At 40.4% G+C, this 24,952-nt stretch overlaps 1 non-coding gene across 1 annotated transcript; it reads right to left on the bottom strand.

Annotated features, from left to right (window-relative positions):
• Positions 1–24,469: 24,469 nt before the first annotated feature.
• LOC114424795 lies at positions 24,470–24,576 on the bottom strand. The gene has a single exon (XR_003669095.1). It is a non-coding gene; the product is annotated as a small nucleolar RNA R71 (small nucleolar RNA).
• Positions 24,577–24,952: the final 376 nt, after the last annotated feature.

Below are 24,952 nucleotides of genomic sequence, written 5' to 3'. Positions count from 1 at the left end.
TGCTTAGCTGCTGCCTCTCTGCTGCCTCCAGAGCACTCTTCTCAAATTCTTTGCAAAAGTATGTAGCTCTGGTAAAGGTTTTCTCTCTAATTCTGACAAATCAGGCTTTAAATAGGCTCTAAAATCGCGATGTCGCGGTTAGCGCGAGTAAGTGGATTTGGGCTTGGCGCCAGTCGTGTGCTGAGCCTGGTAAGAGATGAATGTCTCGCTTAGCGAGCTGATCTCACGCTTAGCATGCAACCTTGATTCTTGTGCTCTTCCAGATTCTCTCATCACGCTATGAGCATTGTAGCTGCGCTTAGCGGTAGGTGCGAGCTGAGCCCACAGGTTCCGCTTAGCGTGATTGATCCTTTTAGCACTTCAAGACTTTAGCCGCTTTCGACCTGAAATTGTACATGTTTTATCATTAATTCCAATTAAATAGACTCTAATGACATGTATCTAAACATATCAAGATTTATTTACAAATTACTACAAAAGAACTATAAATTGGGGAAACTATACATGTTTTGAAAATGTTTTCTATACAAAAGTTAGTCGTATAAGACAACTAACAAACTCCCCCAAATTTACAGTTTTGCTTGTCCTCAAGCAAAGAAAGAATAGCTCACTTGTCCTCAGGTGACAATATCTATAGTGGTTATACAAGACTTGTGTTTGTCTCAAGAGAATTCAATCACATGAAATGAATGTCATAAAATGCTTCAATCAACAGCCTTTCACAAAACATGCAGCTTTTCAAAGATAGGAACATTTCTATTAGGAATCACAACTGAAATAAGCTTGTAGGAATGGCAGATATCAAGGAAGGATCATTAACCAAAGCCTCACGGTCACTGTTTCACTCACGCATAAGTGTTTAGGCTTATTTAATCATCAACAACTAACACAAGTCAACCTTTGCAATTCATCTCATGCCATACAGTTATAAACACACAAATTGAATCAGAAGGACTTTTCTTAGGCTTGTAATGAGGCTAGGCTTCAAATAATTCATGGTTTTTCTAGGATGCAAAAGCTTAGATTCTAGGAGAGCATTCATCCATAGATTAACCCTTTTCTTTTTATTCCCAACCTTATTACTTGCCCTTTGGCACTTAGCCTTTTCTTTTTATTAAATGGCAGCACACACACACTTTTATTTTATAATTACAGTTTTTTAACACACATTTAACTGTGTGTGTTGCTCTACTCTTACCATTCCATTCCTTTTTACCCAGTAGCTCCCCCAAATTTGGGGCAAACTTGCTTTGAAATGTGACTCCCCCAAATTTGGGGCAATTTTCGCCTTGAACCAAGTCTTTCTGTGAATGATGCTCTCCTACAACCTAAGACAAGGTAGCAGGAGATAAACTTTGCAGGCTCAAGGTTCAATCAATCACACATTCATTCGGCTCAAACTGGGTGCAAGGGATAAATCATTCATGCACATGGTCAGCTTTTTTGCTAAGTGGCTATTACCAATCAAACATAGCCTTCATCATCCTCAAATTCATGCATTCATTTCCATTGTCCAGAGATTCATGCAAAAGTCATTACCCAATGATAGTCATTTCTCTCACAATTAAGATCACACTCTCAACGGGTTACGGTCAACGCATTCCTTCACAATCAATCTGACAAATCAACTAGCATTTTCAGTCATAATCCTAATTCCATGTTTTTTCTCTTCTAATGACTGCATGCTTGTTCAAGGTATATGATCTACGCATTCCAATCCACTCAAATCATACAATTGCTTCATTCAACCAATCACAAACACCAAATTTCAAATAAGACATCAAACCACTAAATATAATCAATGCACTGTTCAATCATGCTTTAATACAAGCTACCAAACAAAATATAACTATAAACTGAATTTAAAAACTGCACTAGAAATTAAAAACTGAAACATAAACATAAAATGAACTAAAAACAATAATAATAAAACTGATCAAAATACAATAAAATAAAGATCTTGTCAATCATCCTACAAATGATCCTCTGCATGCTCGTTCAGATCCAACACCGGTGCAGTTGGCACTGGTGCTAGTGCAAATGACTCTGGGTCTTCAAGGATTGGAGCTGGTGATGGGTGAAACTGAGGAACAATCTCTGGTGATGCTGCCTCCTCCTGAGCAATCTCTGCGATTGGCTCATAAATGAATGGCTCAGGAGGGATAGGCTTGTCCTCCTCTGGCACAGGCTCTCCCGAATGAGAAGGCTAGACTCCTGGCCAAGCCACCTGGCTAAGGAACTCCTCCATGCTCATCATAGGCTGCAGGCCTGAGCTCTGTAAGCTCTGCATGATGATCACCTAGCCTTAGTGCAGGCTCTGCAACATAGCAAATAAAGTCTCAGAGCTGAGTGAGGAAGGTCCTGTAGAAATTGGAGTAGGAACTGGCAAAGGAGTGGATGCTGAACTTGGAGCTGGCAAAGATGAAGCTAGAACAGATGGAGCTACAATAGAAAGAGCTGCTGATGGGGGAATCTCAGAAGATGGGAGAGTCTCTGACCTCTTCCCCCTGGCCTTGCGAGGCCCACTGAAAGTGATTGAGGGGTCATCGAGGTTCCAACAGTTTTTCTTCTCATAAGCCAAATTAATGGCTGGACTAAGACTCTCAAAAGATAATGAATCAGAAGTGACTCCCTAGGCTTTGCATAAAGTAGTGATGAGGGCAGGGAAACCCAGCCTCGAGGAGTCATGTTGTGCAATCATAGAAATATGACTTGAGATAATACCCCAAGTTCATGTCCATCTTCTGAATGATGTCGTAGATCAACCTGGCCCTATTCAGTGTGATGTCAGAAGTGTGAGAAGTAGGGGCCAGGTTGGAGAATGAAAGAACGCTCCATGTCTGAGCAAGAGTGGTCAGATTCTTCCTCAGGATATTCAAGGGCAGCCCATTTGCATTTAACTCAAATCCCTTCCCAGGGATTCATAATCGGGCTGCCAGTTCCTGTGGATTTGGCCTCAGACGATAGAATCAGGAATACGAAGGTAGCTTTTCCCCTTCCTCTATGATCACAGGGGTCTTCAGAAAAGTATTCAAAGCATCTGCATCAAACTTGATCAAGTGACCTTTGACCCTTACCTGCTTAGGTGAGTTATCCTCTGGATCATAGAGGTTAGCATAGAACTCCTTAACGATTGCAGCATCAATGCTTCTGTCCATGAAATTGGTCAGCTCCTTGTGCCAATTCCTTCTCTTGAGCTCAGCCTTGAACTCATCAAATTTTGTATGATATATCATGACATTTATTTTAGGAAGGATCTTCCTGCCAATAACAATATCAGAGTAGCGATCCCAGGCCTCCTAAGATGTGAATCTAGAGAGATAATAGCGGGCCTGGGATGTTGAGGCAGGGGCCTTTCTCTTGCAGGAAGCCATCTGAAAAGAAATAGACAATAAAACAGGATTAAAAAGGAGTTATTTACAATTGAATAACAGAAAATAAAACTGAAAATAGAACTGTGCACTTGGCGTAGAAGGCTGGGCTTAGCGCACCTTATGAAAATTTACTAAAAGGCTAAGCGCGATAGCCACGCGTTTAGCGTGAGTACTCAGAAAATATTTTTCTGCAGATTAGGCTTAGCGCAACAGGCGCTGTTGGACCTTGTGGCCTCAATAATCTTAAGAGGGATAGGCTTAGAATATAGAAGAAGCAACAACAATCAATTTAACAATGTTCTTTAAACATGCAAGACACAATTGATTGCAACAAAATAAATAAGATAAGGGAAGAGAGAATGCAAACACAGTTTTATACTGGTTCGGCCACAACCCGTGCCTACGTCCAGTACTCAAGCAACCCACTTGAGATTTCCACTATCTTTGTAAAATCCTTTACAAAGTCTGAACCACACAGGGACAACCCATCCCTTGTGTTCAGATGCTTTACAACAAGAGACTCACAGTCTCTTAACCAATCTCATTGAATAAGAAGAATAGAAGAAGAATTCTCTCTTCAAGAGAAGAATATTACAATGAAGATCATGTAAGAATCCTTATAGATTTTGCAAGTGTTTGGTCAAGGATTTCTTTTGAGAGAGCATTTGACAATGAAGTTCTTTTGAAATCTCTCTCATTGTCTTTTGAGAGGATAAGACATTTTTGCCAAGCAAAACTCTCTATATAAAATTCGTGCCCAAGTCACCTATTTATAGGCCTTTGATGACCATTCACAAATCTAATGAAAAGATGTGACTGTTGGCAGATTTTTTGAAAACTTTCCACTGGTAATCGATTACAATGTTTGTGTAATCGATTACACAGTTATAATTTGAAGGGTTATGACTTTTGAATTTGAATTTCCAAAGTTTCGTTGCTGGTAATCGATTACAGACATATGGTAATCGATTACATGTTGAAAATTCAAATTCAAAACCTTTTTCAACAGCTATTTCTCAACCCTGTCTTCTGGTAATCGATTACACTTCCGGGTAATCGATTACCAGAGCCTTGCATGTCTTGAAAGCACATTGTTTTAAGGCAAGGCTTGGTCTTTAGTGAATCTTGAAACAAGGGCTTTGTTTGTTGAAGCAATCTTGAATTATTCTTGAAGCAAATGCTTATCATTTGAAGCAGCCTTGTTAGATTCTTCTTTGACATCATCAAAATCATGTATACATACATTCACAGGCGCCCTTAGCCTAAATGCACAATTTTCACAAACAGATAGAGATTTGAGCTTAGCACGACAGGCGCGCTTAGCTCAACCTTGCACAAACATAGTACAGTCTTAGCGAGCAAATATGAAAAACAAAGACAAAATTATGCTTAGCCTAGCAGCCAGGCTTAGCACTGAACGAAATTGAAAATTTCCTAAGTGTCTGAAACACTAGTCTCGCTTAGCGCATAGACGCACTTAGCGAGCTCATCAGAAGGATGAACGCACTTAGCGTGACATGGTTGGCCTTGGCGCGATCATCTGGAAATTTAAAAAATTGACAATTGCGATGAATTGGCTAAGTGCAACTGGCGCGCTTTGCGTGTTCATCGCGATTTCCAGCATAACTGAGGGGTCTTCACCCCTCTTATAGGCATTTCCCTTATGGGGCTCTAAAGTCTTACCTAAACCCTACATTGTAAACCCTAAACCTAAATACACTAAAGCTAGACAGAAATGTAAACTAAAAAGCAACAAATCATTTACCTTAAGGTTTAAGCTTTGAAAAGAAAATGAAAATAAAACAAGAATCTTACTTGGATTGTGATGGAAATGCAAGATGAGAGCAAAAGAATGCAGAAGATAACTTAAAGCATAGGCAGAAAAATGCACAAAGGAACAAATGTAGGCACAAGCACAAGAGATAAAAGCTTCTTGGTGAATGAAACTGCCTAAGTCGTTTGCTTCTAAGCAAAACTCATATTGCTCGCTTAACGCACAGCCGCACTTAGCGTGTCAATATGACGTTTGGTTTTAGCAAAGCCTTGCCCTTAGCCCATCCCCGCGCTAAGCCCAATTCCAAATTTTTTTCAAATTCTAGAGAGTTTTGGGGCTTAGCACAGTAGGCTTGCGATTAGCGCTGTCTGCAACTCAAAGTTGTTATGCAATTTTCACTTAGCCGCCGCCAAAGATGGGGCTTAGTGCATAAACATGCTCCTCAATGCAGTGATGGCTTGTGCTTAGCGCTATGCCAAAGAATTTCAAAACAGAAAGGGAATTACGCTTAGCGCACCACTTTGCTAAGCCCAATTCGAGAAATTCAGAGTCTAGAGAGATAATCGGGCTTAGCGCTACCATCCAGCCACTAGTTAGGGGTCTAAGCGCTTAGTGCAAGCAAGGGCTCACTTAGCACGTGAAGACTTGGCGTTTAGCGCGAGTGATTCTCTTAGCGAGTGAACAACTGAAAACTTTTTCTAAATTCTTTTCTGTTCATCTCTTCACCAAAGTTTATGAACCCCTTCTTTTCAATATTAAACAAGCTGAAAATGCACACAATCACAAGCAACAACTACATTAAATGCAAACAAAAGAAATTAAAAATGTTTGGGTCAGGCAAACAAACAAACATTCACCTTCAAACAAACATTTTGGTCAGTCAAAGATTTCTCTTCATGGAACAGATCAAAGCTGATCTGTTGGTCTTCTATGGCCATTTGTAGTTTCCTCTTCCCCATGTGTACCACACAGCTTGCGGTAGGCATAAATGGTCATCCAAGAATTAGTGGAATGTCAACATCCTCTTCTTTGTCCATCACTACAAAATCAACTGGAAAGATCAAATGTTTGACGCTAACTAAAACGTCTTCAATCACTCCATAGGGTCTTGTGGTGGAGCGATCAGCCAATTGTAAGGTCATGCGAGTGGGCATTATCTCTAACTCTCCAAGTTGCCAGCACATGGAGAGAGGCATCAAGTGGATTGTTTGCATTCCGGCAAGTTCACCAGATTGCACAAGTAGTATAAAATGGTAAGAACCGAGTATCGAACTCTCGGGGAACTTGTGTTATTTGGTAAGCTATTTCAACAAATAGGTGTCTGGTGTGTAAAGATAAGTGTGAATATGAACAGGTGTGTAAACTATCTGTGCAAATTGGAAAATCATGCGAGAGAAATGATGTGTAAAAACAAGAAGAAAACACGTTGGCCTTCCTAATAGGTGCCTGATGCTAAAAAGATATTCTCTATCTAACAATGCTCATGTGTTCCTATGGTGTCTCCTGAGATACTAAACCCCGATTCCTCATGAGAGTTAAGCCTAATCCAAATCAAGCATCGTCCGCAGATTCTTCTTGTTGGACTAAACTCAACCAAGACCGCATTAAGACACACATACACAACTAAATTATCGCACCCCGGTTCCTTATGATAGTACGACAACTTAGCCTTGTGCTATCAAGGACTTTAGAATCAAACCAGCTTAAACTGTTGAATGACCCTAACAAAGAATGCATCTACGTGATTAAGCTAAAGGCATACTGGAGTGAAAAGCAGATAGCACAGAGAACACACAAAACATCATTAAATAGATACAAATATATTTACATCAGGTACCTACAGGGAAGATCCAACAGAGGATTTAGCTTTCCATAACCAGGAAGCCTTCTTTACAACAAACAGAAGAACAAGATGAAAGATTGACAAAATACAAGTGGTGAGGATGTCTCCTTCACCTCTAGGATCTCCCAATCACTCACAAACTCATCTCAAGCTCTCAAACTGGCTCCTACTTCAAGCTCTAGTCTCTGCAGATCTTCACACAACAAAATCTCTCAAAACTCTCTAGAACTTGGACCTTTCTCTCTCTAGAATCTCTAGACATGCAACGCTCTGAATCCCAGTCCAAACTCTCTTTCTAAAATCTGATTTCAGGCTTAAATAAGTGGCCTTGTTCGTGCTCATGAGCTGAGCGCAATTATGAACCGCTCAGGGCACATTAGTGAATTTTGTCTTTGCGCGTGTCTTTCTCGCTTAGTGGATGGACTGAAGCGGTGCACTTAGTGAGATGAAGCGGTGAGCTTAGCGAACCTGTACAGCTCATCTTCTTCCAGAGTCTTCCTCACGCTTAGCCCATGAGTGTTGCGCTTAACGGACGCTCGCTAAGCCAGTAGATTGGCTTAGCAAGAAGGTGCAAAACAACACTTTTCAAAGCTTGCCTAATTAACCTGAAATTGAGAGAAAATGATTATTAAACACACAAAATGGGAGTACTAAGTATTTAGTACCTATACATAACAGAAAATACTTATAACACTACAAAATAACCATAAATTGGAAGAGTTTGATACAATTTACACAAGTTTTATACACAAAAGTTAGTCGTATTCACCGACTAACAACTCCCCCAAATTTACAGTTTTGCTTGTCCTCAAGGAAACAGAGAACAACTCACTTGTCCTCAAGTGACAATAACATGCAGTGACTACGTACAAAGGTGTATGCAACAAAAGTTATTGATTGCATGATAAGATAATGAAGTAAAATGCCCTCATCACTTGTCTTTCACAAGGTATGCAGTTATCCAAAGAGAAGAATAAAATGTAACCTGAACAATTTGATGGAGTTAATCATAAGACAGATATTAAGGAAAATAGCTTAACCCACAGCCTCACGGCTACTGTTTCACTCAAGCACAAGTGTTTAAGCTATTCATTAATAACAACTAACAAGAGATCCAATCTTTTCACTTCATCTCATGTAATAAAGTCAAAAATGTATAAACAAAATCAGAAGGACTTTCCCAGGCTTGTAGTGAAGCTTGGCTACAAAATTTCATTGGTTTTTCTAGGATTCAAAGGCTTAGATTCTAAGAGAGCATAAATCCTAGACTTATCCCAATGGTCTTTTTAATACAATTGGCCTGCTCACTAGCTTTTCACTTTAATTTGCTTTTGACCTTGTTACATCAGCACACTTTTGTTCTTTTTCTTTTTTAACAAACAACTTGTGTGTTGTGTGTGCTGATGCTTTATCTCTTTCTTTGCATCCCAATTAGTTCCACTCCCCCCAAATTTGGGGTAAATTTGCCTTGAACTATATGCTCTCCTAGAATCTAAACAAGATATCTGGAGATAATTATTTAAGTTCAGGGTTCAATTTTTTGACAATATCATTCAGCTCAAAAAGGGTACAAGGAATATAATTATTATTCAAGGTAAGCTTTTTGATCAAAAGGCTTATGTATGTACAATCATGGCCTTCATCATGTCCTCATTTATACATTTCATTCTAAAATTCAGAGATTCATGCAAAGATTATTACTCACAGCTAGTCGTTCACTCACAGAGTAAGGTCGCACTTTCACCGGTTTTCGTTCAAGCTTTTCTTTCACAATCAATCTGTCTACTAAGTAACAATTCTAAATGCAAGTTCACATTCTTGTTCTTTCTTTGTCTAACATACATACTTGCTCAAACTCATGAAAAGAAACACAAACTCCATCAAAATCATGCACTCAATTCAAAATAAAGACATACACCTGAAATTCTGATACAGAGGTCAGATGTCATACCAGATGTCACGACATCACGTTTCAGAACATGCAGAATGTATATTTGACTGTATGAACAGATTAAACAAGTAAATAACACAAGAGAATTGTTAACCCAGTTCGGTGCAACCTCACCTACATCTGGGGGCTACCAAGCCAGGGAGGAAATCCACTAAAATAGTGTTAGTTCGAAGATCTAACAGCCACTGTTTACAACCTTCTCACCTAACCACTACCCGTGCAATCTCTACCTAAGAGCCACTCTTAGATATGAGAAACCCCTCTCACTCCCTCTCAATCACTCTCCCATGTTTACAATTAATTCAAATACACACCAGAGATTGCTCTCTGAACAATAGAGATCAACTCCACACACTATAGAGATCAACTCTACACACTCAGGTCCAACACTTGATGTTAGAGTAACATCAAGGTGGCTCACAAAACACTCAAGTCCCAAAACTCACAAAATAACTCTTCAATCCCGGACTTGGTACAGAACTCGTGCAGCCTCCATGTTTTTATAGCAGTGTGTGGGTCTGGGCTGCAACAGCTTGTGCTGGATGAGATCTATCATTCTTCCTGAAAATCTGCACTTAAAGAACTAAAAGATAACGTTTGATCTTTTAGTTTTTATCTTTAATCTTTAATCCCTGAACGAACTCTTCTAGTTTGTAATTCGAACTTTAATTATCTTTTAATTCGTTCCTAAAGATAGATCATCTAATCTCTTGCTAACTGCACAATAATCTGTTAAAGATATAACAGATTTATATGTCCAGTATTTTCGGGCAAGATGTCCTGGACATCGTATCCGACATCGTGGATCCTGCAACTTCAATGCTTTTAGCAACTGCAGTATTTTCGGGCAGGATGTCCTGGACATTGTATCCGACATCGTGGATCCTGCAGCTTCAATGCTTTTAGCAATTCCAGTATTTTCAGGCAGGATGTCCTGGACATTGTATCCGACATCGTGAATCCTACAGCTTCAATTCTTCATTTGACACTTTATCTTGCCTTGTGCATTGTGCAGCCCGATCTTATTCTTTGACATAACGTTGGACATCATGTGCAGCAACTCCAGCTTTCCTTCATTGTCTAAGTGCTTATGTTTTAACAAAATCTTAGCCAATCTTTTAAAGCTTAGTAAAGCTAAGCACTAACAATCTCCCCCTTTGGCAAATTTTGTCTAAAACATACTTAGACACTTCCTGAGCAGGTACGAGCAGTTATGCAAGTGGGATCAGCAACTTTCATTATCAGAGTAATCAAGCACAGCGGAAATTCTGCAAGTTGCAAGTCGTTTCCAGGATGTCAAGACATCTCACATGACATCAGCTTTCTTCTTCTGCTCCCCCTGTCTCCATGCTCTTACTGCAGCATCTTCTATCAGCTACTAGTCTTTTCCAGGATGTCAAGACATCTCACGTGACATCAGCGTTCTGCTCCCCCTTACTGCAGCATCTTCTATCAGCTTACATCAGTCAGCATCAGCAGCAGCAGTCTCCCCCTCAAAATCATGAATCATGCATACATCGTATCATACAACTCCCCCTCAAAGTCATGAATCATGCATACACCGTATCCTACTACTCAAAATCATACATCATGACTGTTATTGCATACATAGAGTCCTACTACTCAGAATCATAAAACATGCATAACACTATTACTCCCCCTTTTTAGACAGAATTTGACAAAAGTAGAATGCATGCAAATATTACAGACCAATAGCAATCAATTGTTCAAAGGGACATGCCCCTATAGCTAGCAAAAATAAAGGTCTGATGGTCATGGGGTGGCTTCAGAATCATCATCATCTGATTCTGTATCTTCTGCTGCATCTTCCTCTTCCTCAGCTGCTTCTTCTTCTTCCTCAGCTGCTTCTTCTTCCACAGCTGCTTCTTCTTCATCAATGCCACTGTCTGAGAGCCTTTTGATCAGGCGTTCCAGCTCCATTTTCTTCTCTGTGGTGGCTTTGATGGTTGCTTCCAGCACCTTGCATGTGTCCTTGAGTTCAGCAATCAAGGCATCCTTGGACACAACACCTGAAGCAGCAGCTTTCCCTGATGTCGAGACAATGTCTGGGACATGTGTCCCCTCAAACAGTTTGTAATGCAGGGATAGAGGAGATTCTCTCTTCATCACAGAGTCAATGTTGTTTAAGATATTGGGATGTTGACTCAACATAATGCCACACAATACAATTGGGAAGGCAATGGGTAATTTGACAGCAAACGATTCTGAATGCTTAACAGTTTGATCAAAAATATAGTTTCCAAAATTAAATTTGGACTTGGTTCCAACAGCATACAGAAATTTACCCAAACCTGTGGCAACAGTGGAAGTATGATTGGTGGGTACCCAGTTTGCAGCGCCAATCCTATGCAGAATTGCATACTTCACACTTAGCTTCCCTGCAGAAAGCTTCCCTTTCTTTGGCCAATGCTGGACTCGTTTGGCAGTGATTTCCTTGGCAATTTGATGCTCAGAAACATCAATATCCACCACTCCTTCAGTAGGTCTGCCCAGGTATTTGTTGATCACAGCAGGGGAGAATCTAACACATTTTCCTCTGACAAACACTTTCTGGTACTCATCACTCTTTCTGTTTGTTATGTCAGAGGGAATGTTGACAATGAACTCCCTGACTAGACTTTCATAGCAATCTCCCAACTTGGTGACAGTTTTCAGCAGTCCAGCAGCCTTGATGAGGTCCATGATCTCCTTGCAATCCAAGGCATTTCTTCCCAGTTCTCTTTCTAAAGCAAGCCTTCGTTGATATACAAATTTCCACCTTTCAACATTGCCAATGGAGTGGAATGAAATGTTGTCCAATGGTGCATCAGGGACTTTTCCAGGCACCTTTTTCCCTGATTTCTTGGCCCTCTTGATGTCGGGAACATCTGGTTCGACATCATCATCAGAGTCAGATGAGGAAATTTCTTTCCTCTTCTTGGAAGGGATCGCAACTTTGCTCCATCTGGATGTGGTAGGAGTGATTGGAGTGCTCTTCTTCTGTGCCATAGTTTTGATTCGTCCAGACCTGGTAATGGGGGTTTTTCCCTTTCTGCTTTGTAGTCTTTCTGCAATGCCAGGTGCCAACTTGTTGGCAATGGGTTCCTCATCAGATTCTACCTCTTCTAGGTCAATGAGGTCACCTGGAGCAGGTTCTGGTGCCCTTGGTGCAGGGGTCTCCTCTGTGGCTTGATCCTCTTCATCTGTTGATTCCTCTTTACTGGATGAAGCGAGGACTTCAGTATTTGGGGTGGAAGATGTTGGAACATCTTTATCAGCATCAGGGACAGAAACATTTGGGGTGCCAGATGTTGGAACATCTTTATCAGCATCAGGGACAGAGGCATCTTTCAAAATGCTACTCACAATACTGCGGATTTTCTTATCCATCTCCGTGTCTACTTCCCTAGAACTTGTTGCAAGGCTAGGGTTTTCAGAAGTCTTCATTCCCTGTTGTCTTTTAGGGACCCGTTTCTCAGGAACAGGGGCTGAACCAGGAATCATTTGTATGGGTTGGATAGTGAATTCAGGTCGTTCCTGGTGTGCTGGTGCTTTGGTGGATGATGGAGATGATATTACAGCGGGTGAACCAGGAGCTGAAGTATCTTTTGGTGAGGTAGCCATGGAGAAGCAGAGCTTTTGAAATGGTTTCGTGAAATTCCGAGAGGTGTTGGGGAATGCTGATGAAAACAAGAATGCCACGAAAATATAAATTTGAATGAAGAATGTAGAGGGGCGTGTGAAGCAACGGTCGAATCTGTTTTGGCCCAGTAATGAATGTGCTATTAACGTTTGAGCACATTCAAATAGAAGTAATTGCTATAAGTCTTCTAGCAGGCAAATGCCCAGCTTGCCCCTCAGTTTTTCAAACTGATTTGCATCCAATGCCTTTGTGAAAATATCTGTTATTTGTTCCTCAGTGTCAACATGCTTCAGTGTGATCACTTTATCATCAACAAGATCTGTAATATAGTGATGTCTAATGTCAATGTGCTTGGTTCTGCTGTGTTGAACAGGATTTTTTGATATATTAATCGCACTCATGTTGTCACAGTACAATGTCATGACATCTTGTTCGACATTGTACTCCTTGAGCATTTGCTTCATCCAAACTAGTTGTGAACAGCTGCTTCCTGCTGCAATATACTCTGCTTTTGCAGTAGATAGGGACACACAGTTCTGCTTCTTGCTGAACCATGAAATAAGATTGTTGCCCAGATAGAAGCATCCACCAGAAGTGCTTTTTCTGTCATCTGCACTTCCAGCCCAATCAGCATCACAATACCCAACCAGCATTGAATCTGAACAATGACAGTACATAATCCCATAGTCACTGGTGCCATTTACATATTTCAGAATTCTCTTTACTTGATTCAAGTGACTTATCTTGGGATTGGCTTGATATCTTGCACAAACACCTACTGCATAGGTGACGTCAGGTCTGCTAGCTGTTAAATATAGTAAGCTCCCAATCATGCTTCTGTATTGACTTTGATCAACACTGGTGCCAGCTTCATCTTTTGTCAGCTTCAAGTGAGTAGGTGCAGGTGTTCTTTTATGGCTGGCATTTTCCATCCCAAACTTCTTGACAATGTTCTTTGCATACTTGCTTTGTGAGAGGAATATGGAGTCTTCCATCTGCTTCACTTGGAGTCCCAGAAAATAAGTCAGCTCTCCAACAAGACTCATCTCAAATTCAGATTGCATCTGTTGGACAAAATGTCGAAGCATCTCATTCGACATCCCTCCAAACACAATGTCATCAACATATATTTGTGCTATCATCAAGTTTTCAGCATCTTGTTTGACAAAGAGAGTCTTGTCAATTCCTCCCTTCCTATACCCTTGCTGAGTAAGGAACTCTGTTAGCCTTTCATACCAAGCTCTTGGAGCTTGCTTCAATCCATAGAGAGCCTTCTTGAGCCTGTATACATGATCTGGATGAGTTGGATCTACAAATCCCTTTGGCTGCTCCACATAGACTTCTTCATTCAGGTATCCATTCAGAAACGCACTCTTCACATCCATCTGGTACAGCTTGAATTTGAGGATGCAAGCTACACCAAGTAACAATCTGATGGACTCAAGTCTAGCAACAGGGGCGAAAGTTTCATCAAAGTCTACGCCTTCAATCTGAGTGTAGCCTTGAGCAACAAGTCTGGCCTTGTTTCTGGTTATAACACCTTCTTCATTGGTTTTGTTCTTGAAGATCCACTTGGTGCCAATCACATTAGTTCCCTCGGGTCTAGGAACTAGCTCCCAAACTTCATTCCTTTTGAATTGCTCCAATTCTTCTTGCATAGCATTGATCCAGAACTCATCTGTCAGTGCCTCTTTCACATTCTTGGGCTCAATTTTGGAGACAAAGCATGAATTGGAGATAATCTCAATCTCCCTTGATCTTGTAGTGACCCCTCTGTTTGGATCTCCTATAATCAGCTCCTTGGGGTGCATCTTCTGGATTCTAATGGAGGGTTTCTTGTCAGGTTGGTTGATGTTTGGTTCATCTGTAGCAGAATCAGAGTTTTCTGCATTTTCTGCACTTTTAGCTGTATCTGCTACATTGTCTCCCGATGTTCTGACATCTTCTTCGACATCCTTCTTTCTTGCTGGAGTTAGATCATCAACAACCACATTGATGGATTCCATCACAGTTCTGGTTCTGGAATTGAATACTCTATATGCTCTGCTGTTTGTAGAGTATCCCAGGAATATTCCTGCATCACTCTTGGGATCCATCTTTCTCCTTTGCTCTCTATCTGCCAAAATGTAACATGGACTTCCAAAGATGTGGAAGTGCTTGACAGTTGGCTTCCTCCCTTTCCAGATTTCATACAGTGTGGTTGGAGTCCCTCTTCTAAGTGTGACTCTGTTGTGGATGTAGCATGCTGTGTTCATGGCTTCAGCCCAGAGATTATAGGGAAGTTCTTTGGCATGAAGCATGACCCTAGCAGCCTCTTGCAAAGTCCCGTTTTTCCTTTCAACTATGCCATTTTGTTGTGGTGTAATGGCTGCAGAGAACTCATGAGTGATGCCTTCAGATGTGCAGAATTCAGTAAACCTGCTGTTTTCAAACTCTCTGCCATGGTCACTCCTGATTCTCTTGATGACACAGTCCTTTTCTCTTTGAAGTCTTAGACTCAACTCTTTGAATACTTCAAAGGTGTCTGATTTCTCTCTGATAAAGTTGACCCAGGTAAATCTGGAGAAATCATCCACAACAACATAGGCATACCTCTTTCCTCCAAGGCTTTCAACTTGCATAGGCCCCATCAAGTCCATGTGAAGTAGTTCCAGCACCCTGGAAGTGGTCTGATGTTGAAGCTTCTGGTGGGACATCTTGACTTGCTTTCCAATCTGACATTCACCACAGATTCTGCCTTCTTCTATTTTCAGATTGGGAATGCCTCTAACAGCACCTTTGTCAATGATTTTCTTCATGCCTCTTAAGTGCAGATGTCCAAATCTTTGATGCCATATTCTGACTTCATCTTCTTTGGAGGATAGACATGTGGAGGAGTAACTGGTTTCTTGAGGTGTCCATAGGTAACAGTTGTCCTTTGATCTGCTGCCCTTCATTAGAACTTCACTCTTCTCATTTGTCACAAAGCATTCTGACTTTGTGAAGTTTACATTGAATCCTTCATCACACAACTGACTGATGCTGATCAAGTTTGCAGTCAGTCCCTTCACCAACAGTACTTTGTCCAGACTAGGAAGTCCATCATGGGCTAGCTTTCCCATTCCAGTGATCTTTCCTTTAGAACCATCTCCAAATGTCACATAGCTAGTGGAGCAAGGTTCAATGTTCACCAGGAATTCTTTAACTCCTGTCATGTGTCTAGAACAGCCGCTATCAAGGTACCAATCTTCCTTAGCTGATACTCTAAGTGAAGTATGAACAACAAGACTAACAGTCTTGTGTTTTGGAACCCACACCATCTTCCTTCCGCTGTTGCTACTTTGAGTTCCATGATGTGGATGGCCATGTAGATGATAGCAAAAGGGCCTTATGTGACCATACTTGCCACAGTAGTGACACCTCCACTTCTTTCTTTTACTCTTTTTCTGCTGCGTTCCATGATGTCGAGACCGATGTCGTGACATCGTGGCTCCAGTGCTGTTTTTGGCAGGAACAAATTCTGTCATGGTTGTTCTGCCAGCAGATTTAAATCCAAGTCCTCTCTGGTTTCCAGCATTCTTCCCAAGTTGTAGCACCTCATCAAGCATGTCTGAGCCTTTATTCAGCATCTTTATTGATTTTGTCATGTTTTCCAGTTTAGAGTTCAGAAAACCAACTTCTCCTTTAAGTTCAGAGATTTCCTCTTCATGTGCCTCCTTCTCAGCCTCCAGATTTGCAATGACCTTCTTTAGTTGTGCTTCTTGCTGAAGAATCTTCTCACTTTTGATGCAGAGTTCTCTATAGGATATAGCAAGCTCATCAAAAGTGATTTCACTATCTGTATCACTTGAATCTTCAGCAGATTCAAATCTCCCAGTGAGTGCATTCACATCTTTGTCAGAATCACTTTCTTGTTCACTCTCTGTATCATCAGACCGACATACAGAAAGTCCTTTCCTCTGCTTCTTGAGATGAGTGGGACATTCAGCTTTGATGTGTCCATAGCCTTCACACCCATGGCATTGAACTCCTTTGCTGTGACTGGGCTTTTCCTCTGACCTTTTCTGGTATTCACTACCTTTCCTGATGTCGAAAGGGATGTTCCGGACATGTGGTTTCTGCCTCCTGTCCATTCTGTTCAGCACTTTGTTGAACTGTTTTCCAAGGAGCACAACTGCATTAGCCAGACCTTCATCGGTATCCAGGTCATACTCATCTTCTTCTCCTTCATCATTGGACACGAACGCCAAGTTCTTGCTTTTCTTTTCAGTCCTATCCGAGAGTCCTAGCTCAAAGGTTTGAAGGGAACCAATGAGTTCATCTACTCTCATGTTGCAAATGTCTTGGGCCTCCTCTATTGCAGTGACTTTCATGTCAAATCTCTTAGGCAAGGATCTGAGGATCTTTCTCACCAGCTTTTCATCTGTCATCCTCTCTCCCAAGGCAGTGCAAGCATTGGCAATTTCAAGAATGTTCATGTGGAAGTCATGAATACACTCTTCCTCCTTCATCTTCAGATTTTCGAATTTTGTAGCCAATAGTTGCAATCTGGACATCTTCACTTTGGAGGTTCCTTCATGAGTGGTTTTCAGGATCTCCCATGCATCTTTGGCCACTGTGCATGTGTTGATCAGTCTGAAGATATTCTTGTCAACTCTATTGAATAGAGCATTCAAAGCTTTGGAGTTTCCAAGTGCCAATTCGTCTTCTTCTTTTGTCCAGTCTTCTTCTGGCTTCAATTCATCAGTGGGCTTTCCCTCTGTGTCCAGCATCTTGGGATGTTCCCAGCCTTTGATGACAGCTTTCCAGGTTCTGCTATCCAGTGATTTGAGGAAGGCCACCATCCTTGCTTTCCAGTATTCATAGTTGGTTCCATCCAGAATTGGTGGTTTGTTCACTGGTCCTCCTTCTTTCTCCATGTTCATCAGAATTTATCTCCCTAGATCTCACTCAGTGATTTCGAGTGCCTGCTCTGATACCAATTGAAATTCTGATACAGAGGTCAGATGTCGTACCAGATGTCACGACATCACGTTTCAGAACATGAAGAATGTATATTTGACTGTATGAACAGATTAAACAAGTAAATAACACAAGAGAATTGTTAACCCAGTTCGGTGCAACCTCACCTACATCTGGGGGCTACCAAGCCAGGGAGGAAATCCACTAAAATAGTGTTAGTTCGAAGATCTAACAGCCACTGTTTACAACCTTCTCACCTAACCACTACCCGTGCAATCTCTACCTAAGAGCCACTCTTAGATATGAGAAACCCCTCTCACTCCCTCTCAATCACTCTCCCGTGTTTACAATTAATTCAAATACACACCAGAGATTGCTCTCTGAAAAAAAGAGATCAACTCCACACACTATAGAGATCAACTCTACACACTCAGGTCCAACACTTGATGTTAGAGTAACATCAAGGTGGCTCACAAAACACTCAAGTCCCAAAACTCACAAAATAACTCTTCAATCCCGGACTTGGTACAGAACTCGTGCAGCCTCCATGTTTTTATAGCAGTGTGTGGGTCTGGGCTGCAACAGCTTGTGCTGGATGAGATCTATCATTCTTCCTGAAAATCTGCACTTAAAGAACTAAAAGATAACGTTTGATCTTTTAGTTTTTATCTTTAATCTTTAATCCCTGAACGAACTCTTCTAGTTTGTAATTCGAACTTTAATTATCTTTTAATTCGTTCCTAAAGATAGATCATCTAATCTCTTGCTAACTGCACAATAATCTGTTAAAGATATAACAGATTTATATGTCCAGTATTTTCGGGCAAGATGTCCTGGACATCGTATCCGACATCGTGGATCCTGCAACTTCAATGCTTTTAGCAACTGCAGTATTTTCGGGCAGGATGTCCTGGACATTGTATCCGACATCGTGGATCCTGCAGCTTCAATGCTTTTAGCAATTCCAGTATTTTCAGGCAGGATGTCCTGGACATTGTATCCGACATCGTGAATCCTACAGCTTCAATTCTTCATTTGACACTTTATCTTGCCTTGTGCATTGTGCAGCCCGATCTTATTCTTTGACATAACGTTGGACATCATGTGCAGCAACTCCAGCTTTCCTTCATTGTCTAAGTGCTTATGTTTTAACAAAATCTTAGCCAATCTTTTAAAGCTTAGTAAAGCTAAGCACTAACAACACCCATTTTTCACAAAAAGATAAAAGTGTTTTACTGCCATGTCATCAAAATCTAAGTTAAACTGTTGCATATGCTTCAGAATAAGAAAACCACTATCCAAAAATAAAACTAGCAGTGTATATAAACATAAAGGAAATACTGTATTAAAACCATAATTAAAATAATAATAAACCAAAAAGCAAAAAGTATCATTAGGAATTAACATTGTCAACAGTGTCTAAACTAGGGAATCAGTGAGAGCAACAACTTCTCCAGATGACGAATAAGAAAGATCAGCAATTCCTCCAACTGGGGAAGTAGGAAGGTTAGCTGTTTCTCTGGCTTGTGAATCAGGAGAGGCAGCCGCTTCATTTGATGATGCATCAGAGATGATAATCAGAGGTGGAGATGGGGGAACTACTTCACGCTCAGGAGAAGACAATGGATTCACCACTAGAGATTGTGGGTCAGCTAGCTCTGGATCAACCTGTACAGGTGTGGGCTCAGGCGGAGCAGCCTCGTTAGGTCTCACCAATGGAAGTTGAGCTTCAGGCCAGGCAACTTGCTCAAGAAAATGCTCCATAGTTATGATTGGCCTGTTATTAGCCAACTCTTGTAGGCTGTGCAAGATAATAAACTGTCCTCGAAATAAGCTGTGTAGCATAGGGACTAAAGTTTGTGAGCTTTGGATATCCTGTCCTATGGTTACAGATAGAGGAGCTGCAGTGGATGATGAAGGGATGTCCTCCGTTCTAGCTCTTTTTCTCGATGCCATCTGTAACTAAAAAGAACTAAAAATTCCTTAGACCAAAATTGCTCAAGTTTAACAATAGAAATGAAGGCTGAAATTAACAATAGGCGCTTAGCAGGATACAACTCACTCAGTGCGCCCTCAGAAACATAACATGCCGGCTTAGATGGAGTCAAGCTCGCTTAGCCTAATAGTTTCAGTGACGAAATGCGCTTAGCTCAGGTAGACTCGGCTTAGCACGAGGTTTCCAACACAAAATCTTCTAAGTTCCCTTGGCTTAGCGATTCAGCCTCGCTTAGCCACAAGTATCTCAACAGGAGGATAAGTATTCATCCTCACAGGATTAACTCGCTTAGCGCGTTAAGCGCGCTTAACGAGTTCGTCTGGAAACACATATGTTTAATGAATTTTGATGAACTCGCTTAGCGCGGCATGTTCGCTTAGCGAGTTCATCGCGTTCTCCAGAAACAACATAGAAAACACTATTCGTTTCCTTGTCTTTTTAAGCCTCTAAAAGGAATTATCAAACATGCAAGACAATTGAAAATATCTACACAACACAATCATATAAAAGGTCCTAATTTTTACCTACTCTAAAATTATGAAAACTCTAAAGATTGAAAGCTAAAATCTATGGTTTTCTACCCTAAGGCTCAACCACAAAAAGAATGAAGGGAGTAAGGAACTTACTTGTATCGTTGATGCTTTGATGCAGAAGAAGGCGAAAATGCAAGAAAATGAGTGCGAGAGAGAAGATGCAAGCAGTTCAGCAATTTCCAACAAATGTGAGTGTAACTGCCATTACACTCACATAAGCCATTTTTCTTTCTCGAAGTGACGTTCGGTTTTTTGAAGATGCCCGCTTAGTGGCACCGTGTGCTTAGCCAAACTCTGAAATTCAAGTTTTTTTTTTTTTTACACAGGCTCGGCTTAGCGCGCGGATAAGTCTGCATAGCGAGGTCTACAGATCAGAAAAGCTGCAACTCTCGCTAAGTCAGGCTCTGGGCCGACTTAGCTAAAATGATGCATCTTGAGTACAGAGAAGTATGCGCTTAGCTGATAAGGACTCGCTTAGCGCTCACAGTGCTGCAAGGAATTCAGCTTAGCCGCCATGACTGGTGCTTAGCTTCATGAACCCCAGTTTTGGCTGCAATGAACCGAGCTTGGCAGAAATGACTCGTACTTAGCCAAAGTGTATGATGGGCTTAGCGATCAGGCTACTGCTTAGCCAAATTCAGATCGAATTCAAGTTGGCTTAGCGCAGCCTTGGCCAGCTTAGTAGACCAAATCAGCCTTAGATGCAAGGGTTGGGTGCTAAGCGCTTGAGACTCTCGGCTTAGCGCATAACCAAAGATGCGCTTAGCACGAATCTTGCACTTAGCGAAAGGACAATTTTTCAGAAAATGTTTTCTAAGTTATTTTTCAGTTCCTTCCTCAACAAATTGAAACCCTTATACCTAACATTCACAGATAGGCTAATATACTCCAATGTACAGATTATGTAGTAAGTTCCCAATGATCTAATGCATGAAAACAAAAATTAGAGAAAGTAAAACTGGGTTGCCTCCCAGGAAGCGATTCTTTAACGTCATTAGCTTGACGCTTTTACCTCATTGGGCGATCTATGTTTTGGTTCTTACTTTCGGAACCTCTTCACCTCCTTCCATTACCTGTAAGCAGACATTGTGTTCTGGAGCAGGCTTGTTTTCAACAAACAAATTAAAATCAATTTTCTGATCTTCAAAACCTAGCTCCAACTTCCTCTTCCCCATATCAACTATGCAGCTTGGGGTCAACATGAATGGCCTTCCCAATATTACAAGGATGCCAGTATCTTCAGAGATATCCATTACCACAAACTCATCTCAAGCTCTCAAACTGGCTCCTGCTTCAAGCTCTAGTCTCTGCAGATCTTCACACAGCAAAATCTCTCAAAACGCTCTGGAACTTGGACCTTTCTCTCCCTAGAATCTCTAGGCATGCAAAGCTCTGAATCCTAGTTCAAACTCTCTTTCAAAAATCTGATTTCAGGCTTAAATAAGTGGCCTTGTTCATGCTCATGCGCTTAGCGCAATTATGGACCGCTTAGCGCACATTAGTGAATTTTGGCTTAGCGCGTGTCTTTCTCGCTTAGAGGATGGACTGAAGAAGTGCACTTAGTGAGATGAAGCGGTGTGCTTAGCGAACCTGTACAGCTCATCTTCTTCCAGAGTCTTCCTCGTGCTTAGCCCATGAGTGTTACGCTTAGCGGACGCCAGCTAAGCCAGTAGATTGGCTTGGCAAGAAGGTGAAAAACAACATCTTTCAAAGCTAGCCTAATTAATCTGAAATTGAGAGAAAATGATTATTAAATACACGAAATGGAATTACTAAGTATTTATTACCTATACTTGACAGAAAATACTTATAACACTACAAAATAACCATAAATTGGAAGAGTTTCATACAATTTACACAAGTTTTATTCACAAAAGTTAGTCGTATCACTGACTAACATGTATGTACAATCATGGCCTTGATCATGTCCTAATTTATACATTTCATTCTAAAATTCAGAGATTTATGAAAAGATTATTACTCACATCTAGTTGTTCACTCACAGTTTAAGTTCACACTCTCACCGGTTTTGGTTCAAGCTTTTCTTTCTCAATCAATCTATCTATTGACTAACAATTCTAAATGCAAGTTCACATTCTTGTTCTTTCTTTGTCTAAAATACACACTTGGTCAAACTCATGAAAAGAAACACAAATTCCATCAAAATCATGCATTCAATTCAAAATAAATCATACAACCATTTTCATAAGTCAATAAAAGTGCTTCACTGCCATATCATTAAAAACCAAGTTAAACTATTCAAAATATTTCAGAAATTCCTGTACTTGAAGTGTATATAAACATAAAAGAAATATTGTACTAAAACCATAATTAAAATAATAATGAACCAAAAAGCAAAAAGTGTCATCAGGAATCAAAATTCCTGTGACTGGTAGCAAAAAGTGTCATCAAAATCTGTTTTTATTTAGTATTTTTATTTCGTTTAGGCCAAAATAATGTAATACGGCCAAGTGACTTTGAGTGACCCTTATAAATAGTAGCCTTGGGATTTGTGTGGAAATGATTCTGCTATTCCATTATTCAGGAGTTCTAGGGTTTTACGTTTGGAGCTTGGTATTACTGTTCACGTGAATGCATTTTTCCATTTTCTGCATCTAATTTCAATTTCGTTTTTATTCCTTCTTCTGCCTTTACCTTCATTTACGTTTTCTGCTATTAGCTTCATTTATGTTTCTGCCTTTAGCTTCATTTACGTTTTTGCTTCGAGTTTCATTTATGCTTTCTGCTTTTATTAAACTTATGGAAGGTTAAATTTCTAGTGTTGTTTCCCTCTGAGGATGAAGCGTAATTCTCTTTGAGGTTCTATTTTTAATGTTGCTCTCTTATCGGTTTTCCCTTCACCAATTAACCCACATGCGTTCTATTAATATGTGCACGCTTCGTGTTCGATTAATTGCCTCTGTGCTTAAATTACATTCATGCTTAATGAACAAGGGGTTAATTGGTGTATGTGTTGCTTAATAACATATTGATAGCCCTAAATTGATTTTCACTTAGTAAATTAGATTAGGGCTGGATTAAGTGGTTAACTGCTAGGGGTAAAATCCTCACAACCTAGGATAAGAGAATAGCTTCTGAATCAGAGGAAACAACACGTTTTTAATACTATTAATTTCATATTCCAATCTGCATGTTCTTAAATTCACAAAACAAACACACACCCCCAATTGTTACTGTTATAACGAAACATATTATGAACATTTGGTCAGTCATTGCTCGTTGGGAAATGACCTAGGATCACTTCCTAGTTACTGCATTCTAATGTTTATTTGATTTGGGTATGGCCTCGATCGAATTTGGTGTCGTTGCCGGGGAGCAGTGGTCCAAAAGTTCATAATAGCTAGTGATTCATGTTTTATGTTTAGTTGTTTTATGTTTAATTCTTTTGTTTAGTGTGTTCGTGTTGTGTTAGTGTTGTGTTAGTGTGTTGTTCTATTTTATTTGTTGTTCTGTTTTGAAATTTAGTAGTACCCCTGGTTCAACGCTTCTCCTATTTCAGTTTTATGTTTTGCTGAGAATAATGCTTACTGACGGAATTAGAGACTGATTCTGTGTTACTGTTCACACAACATTACATTAGTGACTGCTGCTGACAATTTAATTGGCGATTTTTGTTTGATAGTTAGGGTTGTTATTTTTGGCTGAATTTTGGTGTGGTAGGTTCTTTTGACTCATATTTTATGTGAAAAATACCAAGAACACTTGGTGTGGCCAGATTTGAGAGATTCAAAAAAATTTGAGAACATGTGTTTAACAAAACTTCAAGAAGCCATAACTTTTGCTCTGGGTATCAGAATGACTATTATTATATATGTATTTGGGGTAGAAAAAAATTTCCCATACCGTGGCAGCCCTCTATAGGTCGGCTGAGGTCTCTAACTAGCCACAATCGCATGAACATTTTGTACCTTTTGAACATCCTGAGCATTCTGTTATTGGTGAGTCTGAGCATTCTGTTATTGGTAATTTCGAACATCCTGATTTTAAGCATTCTGATTTTGAACATTATGAAAATATGGCTCAACCTCCACCTCCTGAGAGGACTCTAAGGGAAATGGTTGCACTTGATTTCACTTATGAAAGCTTATGCATTCAATACCCTAATGAGGATGTCCCATATGTTCTTAAAACTGGACTGATCCACTTGTTACCCAAGTTTCATGGTCTTGCAGATGAAGACCCTCATAAACATCAGAAAGAATTCCATATTGTCTGCTCCACCATGAAACCTCCAGATGTCCAAGAAGATCACATCTTTCTGAAGGCCTTTCCTCATTCTTTAGAGGGAGTGGCAAAGGACTGGCTATATTACCTTGTTCCAAGGTCTATCACGAGCTGGGATGACCTTAAGAGAGTATTCTTAGAAAAAAAATTCCCTGCCTCCAGGACCATGACCATCAGAAAGGATATTTCAGGCATTAGGCAACTCAGTGGAGAGAGCCTATATGAATATTGAGAGAGATTTAAAAAACTATGCGCCAGTTGCCCTCACCACCAGATTTCTGAGCAGCTTCTTCTCCAATATTTTTATGAAGGACTCAGTAACATGGAGAGAAGTATGATAGATGCTGCCAGTGGTGGAGCCCTTGGAGACATGACCCCTGCTGAAGCCAAGAATTTAATTGAGAAGATGACTTCCAACTCCCAGTAATTTAGTGCCAGAAATGATGCTATTGTCATTAGAGGAGTGCATGAAGTAGCCACGAATTCATCTTCATCAGCTTAAACTAAGAAGCTTGAAGGTAAACTAGATGCCTTGGTTAACCTGGTAACCCAGCTGGCTTTGAATCAGAAATATGTACCTATCGCAAGATTCTGTGGTTTATGCTCCTCTGCCGACCACCATACAGACCTTTGCCCTTCTGTGCAACAATCT

The sequence above is a fragment of the Glycine soja genome, chromosome 8 (genome assembly GCF_004193775.1).
Source record: "Glycine soja cultivar W05 chromosome 8, ASM419377v2, whole genome shotgun sequence".
In the NCBI taxonomy this organism is placed as follows: Eukaryota; Viridiplantae; Streptophyta; class Magnoliopsida; order Fabales; family Fabaceae; genus Glycine; species Glycine soja.
This window is presented reverse-complemented; position numbering and strand designations above follow the sequence as displayed.